General features: G+C 44.4%; 1 long non-coding RNA gene and 1 pseudogene across 1 annotated transcript; both read left to right on the top strand.

Annotated features, from left to right (window-relative positions):
- The first annotated feature begins 217 nt into the window (after nucleotides 1-217).
- LOC110945319 (histone H2A-like) lies at nucleotides 218-1,202 on the top strand (annotated as a pseudogene).
- Nucleotides 1,203-1,949: 747 nt separating this feature from the next.
- On the top strand, nucleotides 1,950-9,369 carry LOC127533469 (uncharacterized). Its single transcript, XR_007941207.1, has 2 exons — nucleotides 1,950-5,915; nucleotides 8,617-9,369. It is a non-coding gene; the product is annotated as an uncharacterized LOC127533469 (long non-coding RNA).
- The last annotated feature ends 140 nt before the right edge of the window (nucleotides 9,370-9,509 follow it).

The raw sequence follows: 9,509 nt of genomic DNA, 5'->3' as shown, positions 1-9,509 counted from the left end.
ATCTGGCAAGGTTTTACTGTTTCCCTGATATCTCAGCTTACTCACGTATATTTGTCGGGCCTCAGGTGATAAGGATTGAGCATAATCGGACAATTTCACGGAAGGATAGTTCACATTGTTATCATCAGCCATTGTTCCTCTGGTTCCTCTTGCCAACCAGCGCGGTAATCATGAGACTTCGTGATGTCACTGTTTGTAAACACTGGCGTCTCCCATATATAGTCTGTGGTCTGAATGAAGCAGCTGTTAGAGATAAAACAGCTCTCCTCTGATTGGACGACCACACTCTACGCTCACTCTGACCAATCAGAGAGCAGTCGTGTTGCTCTATATAACCTGCTGCCTGTCTCTTTACCGTTATTCTAGTTTCTGCTTTCAGTGACAGACTGTGACAGTGAAACATGTCTGGACGTGGAAAGACCGGCAAAGCCAGAGCCAAGGCAAAGACCCGCTCCTCCCGAGCAGGACTCCAGTTCCCGGTCGGTCGTGTCCACAGGCTGCTGAGGAAGGGCAACTATGCGGAGCGTGTGGGTGCCAGTGCCCCCGTCTACCTGGCGGCTGTGCTGGAAACGCTGCCCGTGACAACAAGAAGACCCGCATCATCCCCCGTCACCTGCAGCTGGCTGTCCGCAACGACGAGGAGCTCAACAAGCTGCTGGGCGGAGTCACCATCGCTCAGGGCGGCGTGCTGCCCAACATCCAGGCGGTGCTGCTGCCCAAGAAGAGCGAGAAGGCCGGCAAAGCCAAGTAAAGGATCCACATCCTGCAGAGAACCAACGGCTCTTTTCAGAGCCACACACTCCCAATGAGCATCTGTCCCTTTTAATGAGTTATAGTATTTAACTGAGCTTAAAAATAAAATAAAACATTGGTCATCTCGTGTACAAAATAAGTTATTAAAATAGTCTATTGGGTCAATGTAGTGGTGTTGTAGTGAAATTACCTTTTATAAGGATGGCATCTCTGCCTGTCCTCTCTTATGTCTGCAGTTGAGACTGAAGTCTGACCTGCCATTCAGATTCTTACTGAACTCCATTTATTTCTATAAACTGCATTCTTCAGAAAAATACTTTCTATTTGAATGTTCTTTAAAACTGAACACGAGTTCTCACATTAATATAGCACATTTTTTTTAAATCAAAATCCAACTCAGTAAATGAACACATAAAAGTGAAACAACACTTCTCAGATCAAGAACTCAGTCCTGGTCCGTTGAAATGGTCAACATCATTATTAAAGGCATAAATAATTAACACAATAATGGAATTATTATAAGATTACAGATGTTATTTAATATACAGTAGAAGAAAAACGATATTGTAATATTTGAAGATATTTTGCTGCTCTTAAACTATATAGTTATAGAGAAGAGAGGTAGTAATAAACTGATTTCAGAATATTAATAGCACATCCTTAGTTAGAAATTAAAAACATTTCCATCCTTATTAGGGTCCGAGCACCGAGGGTGCGAAGGACAGGCGGTGCAAGGGCACCGACTGTCCAAGGCACCAGCGGTGCCTAGGACCCTATTGAAACCCTAGGGTTAATTTTTTTTTTCTCCCGGAAAGTAAATTGGCTTTTTGGCGGCCTTATCATACTCCAAAACGCATGAAATTTGGCATGCACATCAGGACTGGCGAAAAATTTGATATTTCATGGGAGTTGCGCATGCGCGTGGCAAAATGGCTCTATAGCGCCACCTGCAAACTTGAAAAAGTAGTCATTAGGCCAACTGCCACAATGTTTCATGTACGGCTACAATATTTGGTGGGCATATGCAGAACACCAGGACACACCAAAAAGTCAATTACAGCCACACCCTAAACCCAACAGGAAGTCGGCCATCTTCAATTTGCTGTAAATTTTTCAAACTTAATACCTCCTCGGGAAATGAATTGCCTTTTTGGGGGCCTTATCATATCCCAAAACGCATGAAATTTGGCATGCACATCAGGACTGGTGAAGAATTTGATATTTTATGGGAGTTGCGCATGTGTGTGGCAAAATGGCTCTATAGCGCCACCTGCAAAATTGAAAAGTGGTCATTAGGCCAACTTCCACAATGTTTCATTTACAGCTACAATATTTGGTGGGCATATGCAGAACATCAGGACACACCAAAAAGTCAATCACATCCACGCCCTAAACCCAACAGGAAGTCGGCCATCTTGAATTTGCTGTAATTTGTCAAAATTAATTTCTCCCGGCAAATGAATTGCCTTTTTGGGGGCCTTATCATATCCCAAAATGCATGAAATTTGGCGTGCACATCAGGACTGGAGAAGAATCTGATATTTTACAGGAGTTGCGCATGTGTGTGGCAAAATGGCTCTATAGCGCCACCTGCAAAATTGAAAGTGGTCATTAGGCCAACTTCCACAATGTTTCATTTACAGCTACAATATTTGGTGGCCATATGCACCACATCAGGACACACCAAAAAGTCAATCACAGCCACGCCCTAAACCCAACAGGAAGTCGGCCATCTTGAATTTGCTGTAATTTGTCAAAATTAATTTCTCCTGGCAAATGAATTGCCTTTTTGGGGGCCTTATCATATCCCAAAACGCGTGAAATTTGGCGTGCACATCAGGACTGGCGAAAAATTTGATATTTTATGGGAGTTGCTCATGCGCGTGGCAAAATGTCTCTATAGTGCCACCTGCAAACTTGAAAAAGTGGTCATTAGGCCAACTGCCACAATGTTTCATTTACAGCTACAATATTTGGTGGGCATATGCACCACATCAGGACACACCAAAAGTCAATCACAGCCACGCCCTAAACCCAACAGGAAGTCAGTCATCTTGAATTTGCTGTACATTTGTCAAAATTAATAGCTCCTACGGGGTAAGTCTGAGAGAACTGAAATTTGGCCAGTACATGCATCAGACCTTTCTGATGAAAAGTTATCAAAAACTCAACCAGAAGCCAAAAGGTGTGGCCATGGCGGAGCCTCAAAAAACTGATCCGTCGCCATGAAACAGGAAGTGGTGTCTAATTCTTCTCAACATGCTCCAATCTGCCTGAAACTTTACATGTATGATGACAGTCCTGTCCTGATGTCATCCACATAGGGATATTCATTGACAGTCATAGCGCCACCTTGTGGTTTCAGGAAATAGACATCTTTTACACTTTCATGCCCTATTGTTACCCGGTTGATCATATTCACTTCAAATGCGGTGACAACAGGCTGAACACATTGATGATGCATCCCAGTGAAAATGGTGACTTGTCATCAAAGGGCGTGTCTGTGGCGGCCAAAGGAATTTCGATGTTTCGCCATGAAAATGTAACGATTCATATCTCAGCTGAACAAGATCCTATCTGCCCCGAACTTCACATGATGGACACCAGGTCCAGTCTGAACACATCCACACTCATAAATTCCACAAAGGTCATAGCGCCACCTGTTGGTAATAGTAAGTTTAAGGCTTTATATTTTCAGGTACAATGGCCCCAAACTTGGTGATATCAAGCTGGAAATTGGTCAGTCGAGTCTTCACCTCTTGACAATCACACACTGTGAAGGGTGTGACATTTCATGCAACGCTGTTGCCGTAGCAACCAAATATCGCCATGAAAAACAAAGCCCTTTCTGACAGGTTAGGAATACTCCAATGCTCACAAAAATTACCACACACATCACCATTCACCCAAGGAACAACACTGTATGCATCTCGGCACTGCACATGCTATAGCGCCCCCTACAGTATTTTTAACAAACAGCCCCCCCAGCACGTTTCACCTACATCCATGAAATTTGGGAGGCTTATAGAGCACATCAGGACGCACAAAAAAGCCTCTTGGAGCCATGTCCTAAACCCAACAGGAAGTCAGCCATCTTGGATTAATTGTGAGATTTTTGATGATTTTTCTCATTTTTGAGAATTAATACCTCCTCGGGGATAATTCCAGGAGACCTGAAATTTTGTCAGTCCACACAGCAGGACTTGGTTTGGAAAAATTATCAAAAGTTTAACCAGAAGCCAAATGGCGTGGCCATGGCGACCATTAGTTTTGATGCTTCGCCATGAAACAACAACTGCTGTATAACTCTCCTCTGCATGCTCCAATCTGCCTCAAACTTTCCATGTGTGATCACAATCCAATCCTGATCACATCTACAGGCCAACAGACACTCTCAGTTGCAGCGCCACCTGTTGGAGGGACAATAAATGCTGTATAACTGGCCTCTACATGATCAAATCAGCCTGAAACTTTTCATGAGTGATCAGAGTCCAGCCCTCATCACATCCACTGTTTGAAATACACTCTGAGTTACAGCGCCACCTGGTGGTGGATGGGCAGGAAATGCTGTATAACTAGTCTGAACATGCTCCAATCTGGCTGAAATTTTACGTGTGATTAAACTCTGGTCCAGATGTGATTCAGAGGCCAGCACACACTCTCAGTCACAGCGCCACCTGGTGGACGTGCATGGATTCGCCGACCAGCGTGGATGCGAGGACCCGTCCATCGCTGCTTGCAGCTTTAATTAGGGTCCGAGCACCGAGGGTGCGAAGGACAGGCGGTGCCAGGGCACCGACTGTCCAAGGCACCAGCGGTGCCAAGGACCCTATTGAAACCCTAGGGTTTATTATTATTATTATTATTATTATTATTAGGGTCCGAGCACCGAGGGTGCGAAGGACAGGCGGTGCCAGGGCACCGACTGTCCAAGGCACCAGCGGTGCCAAGGACCCTATTGAAACCCTAGGGTTTATTATTATTATTTTTTTTTTTTCTCCCGTAAAGTAAATTGGCTTTTTGGCGGCCTTATCATACTCCAAAACGCGTGAAATTTGGCATGCACATCAGGACTGGCGAAAAATTTGATATTTTATGGGAGTTGCGCATGTGCGTGGCAAAATGGCTCTATAGCGCCACCTGCAAAGTTGAAAAAGTAGTCATTAGGCCAACTGCCACAATGTTTCATGTACAGCTACAATATTTGGTGGGCATATGCAGAACATCTGGACACACCAAAAAGTCAATTACAGCCACGCCCTAAACCCAACAGGAAGTCGGCCACCTTCAATTTGCTGTAAATTTTTCAAACTTAATCGCTCCTCGGGAAATGACTTGCCTTTTTGGCGGCCTTATCATGAACCAAAACGCGTGAAATTTGGCGTGCACATCAGGACTGGCGAAAAATTTGATATTTTATGGGAGTTGCGCATATGTGTGAAAAAATGGCTCTATAGCGCCACCTGCAAAATTGAAACAGTGGTCATTAGGCCAACTTCCACAATGTTTTATTTACAGCTACAATATTTGGTGGGCATATGCACCACATCAGGACACACCAAAAAGTCAATCACAGCCACACCCTAAACCCAACAGGAAGTCGGCCATCTTGAATTTGCTGTACATTTGTCAAAATTTATAGCTCCTAGTGGATAAGTCTGAGAGAACTGAAATTTGGCCAGTACATGCACCAGACCTTTCTGATGAAAAGTTATCAAAAACTCAACCAGAAGCCAAAAGGTGTGGCCATGGCGGAGCCTCAAACAACTGATCCTTCGCCATGAAACAGGAAGTGGTGTCTAATTCTTCTCAACATGCTCCAATCTGCCTGAAACTTTACATGTATGATGACAGTCCTGTCCTGATGTCATCCACATAGGGATATTCATTGACAGTCATAGCGCCACCTTGTGGTTTCAGGAAATAGACATCTTTTACACTTTCATGCCCTATTGTTACCCGGTTGATCATATTCACTTCAAATGCAGTGACAACAGCCTAAACACATTGATGATGCATCCCAGTGAAAATGGTGACTTGTCATCAAAGGGCGTGTCTGTGGCGGCCAAACCAATTTCGATGTTTCGCCATGAAAATTTAACGATTCATATCTCAGCTGAACAACATCCTATCTGCCTCAGACTTCACATGCTGGATACCAGGTCCAGTCTGAACACATCCACACTCATAAATTTTGAAAAAGTCATAGCGCCACCTGTTGGTAATAGTAAGTTTAAGGCCTTATATTTTCAGGTACAATGGCCCCAAACTTGGTGATATCATGCTGGAAATTGGTCAGTCGAGTCTTCACCTCTTGACAATCACACACTGTGAAGGGTGTGACATTTCATGTAACGCTGTTGCCGTAGCAACCAAATATCGCCATGAAAAACAAAGCCCTTTCTGACAGGTTAGGAATACTCCAATGCTCACAAAAATTACCACACACATCACCATTGACCCAAGGAACAACACTGTATGCATCTCGGCACTGCACATGCTATAGCGCCCCCTACAGTATTTTTAACAAACAGCCCCCCCAGCACGTTTCACCTACATCCATGAAATTTGGGAGGCTTATAGAGCACATCAGGACGCACAAAAAAGCCTCTTGGAGCCATGTCCTAAACCCAACAGGAAGTCGGCCATCTTGGATTAATTGTGAGATTTTTGATGATTTTTCTCATTTTTGAGAGTTAATACCTCCTAGGGGATAATTCCAGGAGACCTGAAATTTTGTCAGTCCACACAGCAGGACTTGGTGATGAAAAGTTATCAAAAGTTTAACCAGAAGCCAAATGGCGTGGCCATGGCGACCATCAGCGTTTTGATGCTTCGCCATGAAACATCAACTGCTGTATAACTCTCCTCTGCATGCTCCAATCTGCCTCAAACTTTCCATGTGTGATCACAATCCAATCCTGATCACATCTACAGGCCAACAGACACTCTCAGTCGCAGCGCCACCTGATGGAGGGACAGTAAATGCTGTATAACTGGCCTCTACATGATCAAATCAGCCTGAAACTTTTCATGAGTGATCAGAGTCCAACCCTCATCACATCCACTGTGTGAAATACACTCTGAGTTACAGCGCCACCTGGTGGATAGACAGGAAATGCTCTATAACTGCTCTGAACATGCTACAGTCTGGCTGAAATTTTAAATGTATGATTGGACTCTGGTCCAGATGCGATTCAGAGGCCGACATACACTCTCAGTCACAGCGCCACCTGGTGGACGTGCGTGGATTCACGACCAGCGTGGATGCGAGGACCCGTCCATCGCTGCTTGCAGCTTTAATTATTATTAGGGTCCGAGCACCGAGGGTGCGAAGGACAGGCGGTGCCAGGGCACCGACTGTCCAAGGCACCAGCGGTGCCAAGGACCCTATTGAAACCCTAGGGTTTATTATTATTATTATTAGGGTCCGAGCACCGAGGGTGCGAAGGACAGGCGGTGCCAGGGCACCGACTGTCCAAGGCACCAGCGGTGCCAAGGACCCTATTGAAACCCTAGGGTTTATTATTATTATTATTATTAGGGTCCGAGCACCGAGGGTGCGAAGGACAGGCGGTGCCAGGGCACCGACTGTCCAAGGCACCAGCGGTGCCAAGGACCCTATTGAAACCCTAGGGTTTATTATTATTATTATTATTTTTTTTTTTTTTTTTTTTTTTTTTTTTTTTTTTATTTTTCTCCCGTAAAGTAAATTGGCTTTTTGGCGGCCTTATCATACTCCAAAACGCGTGAAATTTGGCATGCACATCAGGACTGGCGAAAAATTTGATATTTTATGGGAGTTGCGCATGTGCGTGGCAAAATGGCTCTATAGCGCCACCTGCAAAGTTGAAAAAGTAGTCATTAGGCCAACTGCCACAATGTTTCATGTACAGCTACAATATTTGGTGGGCATATGCAGAACATCTGGACACACCAAAAAGTCAATTACAGCCACGCCCTAAACCCAACAGGAAGTCGGCCACCTTCAATTTGCTGTAAATTTTTCAAACTTAATCGCTCCTCGGGAAATGACTTGCCTTTTTGGCGGCCTTATCATGAACCAAAACGCGTGAAATTTGGCGTGCACATCAGAACTGGCGAAAAATTTGATATTTTATGGGAGTTGCGCATATGTGTGGAAAAATGGCTCTATAGCGCCACCTGCAAAATTGAAAAAGTGGTCATTAGGCCAACTTCCACAATGTTTTATTTACAGCTACAATATTTGGTGGGCATATGCACCACATCAGGACACACCAAAAAGTCAATCACAGCCACACCCTAAACCCAACAGGAAGTCGGCCATCTTGAATTTGCTGTACATTTGTCAAAATTTATAGCTCCTAGTGGATAAGTCTGAGAGAACTTAAATTTGGCCAGTACATGCACCAGACCTTTCTGATGAAAAGTTATCAAAAACTCAACCAGAAGCCAAAAGGTGTGGCCATGGCGGAGCCTCAAACAACTGATCCTTCGCCATGAAACAGGAAGTGGTGTCTAATTCTTCTCAACATGCTCCAATCTGCCTGAAACTTTCCATGTATGATGACAGTCCTGTCCTGATGTCATCCACATAGGGATATTCATTGACAGTCATAGCGCCACCTTGTGGTTTCAGGAAATAGACATCTTTTACACTTTCATGCCCTATTGTTACCCGGTTGATCATATTCACTTCAAATGCAGTGACAACAGCCTAAACACATTGATGATGCATCCCAGTGAAAATGGTGACTTGTCATCAAAGGGCGTGTCTGTGGCGGCCAAACCAATTTCGATGTTTCGCCATGAAAATTTAACGATTCATATCTCAGCTGAACAAGATCCTATCTGCCCCAAACTTCACATGATGGACACCAGGTCCAGTCTGAACACATCCACACTCATAAATTCTGAAAAAGTCATAGCGCCACCTGTTGGTAATAGTAAGTTTAAGGCCTTATATTTTCAGGTACAATGGCCCCAAACTTGGTGATATCATGCTGGAAATTGGTCAGTCGAGTCTTCACCTCTTGACAATCACACACTGTGAAGGGTGTGACATTTCATGCAACGCTGTTGCCGTAGCAACCAAATATCGCCATGAAAAACAAAGCCCTTTCTGACAGGTTAGGAATACTCCAATGCTCACAAAAATTACCACACACATCACCATTGACCCAAGGAACAACACTGTATGCATCTCGGCACTGCACATGCTATAGCGCCCCCTACAGTATTTTTAACAAACAGCCCCCCCAGCACGTTTCACCTACATCCATGAAATTTGGGAGGCTTATAGAGCACATCAGGACGCACAAAAAAGCCTCTTGGAGCCATGTCCTAAACCCAACAGGAAGTCGGCCATCTTGGATTAATTGTGAGATTTTTGATGATTTTTCTCATTTTTGAGAGTTAATACCTCCTAGGGGATAATTCCAGGAGACCTGAAATTTTGTCAGTCCACACAGCAGGACTTGGTGATGAAAAGTTATCAAAAGTTTAACCAGAAGCCAAATGGCGTGGCCATGGCGACCATTAGAGTTTTGATGCTTCGCCATGAAACAACAACTGCTGTATAACTCTCCTCTGCATGCTCCAATCTGCCTCAAACTTTCCATGTGTGATCACAATCCAATCCTGATCACATCTACAGGCCAACAGACACTCTCAGTTGCAGCGCCACCTGTTGGAGGGACAATAAATGCTGTATAACTGGCCTCTACATGATCAAATCAGCCTGAAACTTTTCATGAGTGATCAGAGTCCAGCCC

The sequence above is a fragment of the Acanthochromis polyacanthus genome, chromosome 3 (assembly GCF_021347895.1).
Source record: "Acanthochromis polyacanthus isolate Apoly-LR-REF ecotype Palm Island chromosome 3, KAUST_Apoly_ChrSc, whole genome shotgun sequence".
NCBI lineage: Eukaryota > Metazoa > Chordata > Actinopteri > Pomacentridae > Acanthochromis > Acanthochromis polyacanthus.
This window is presented reverse-complemented; position numbering and strand designations above follow the sequence as displayed.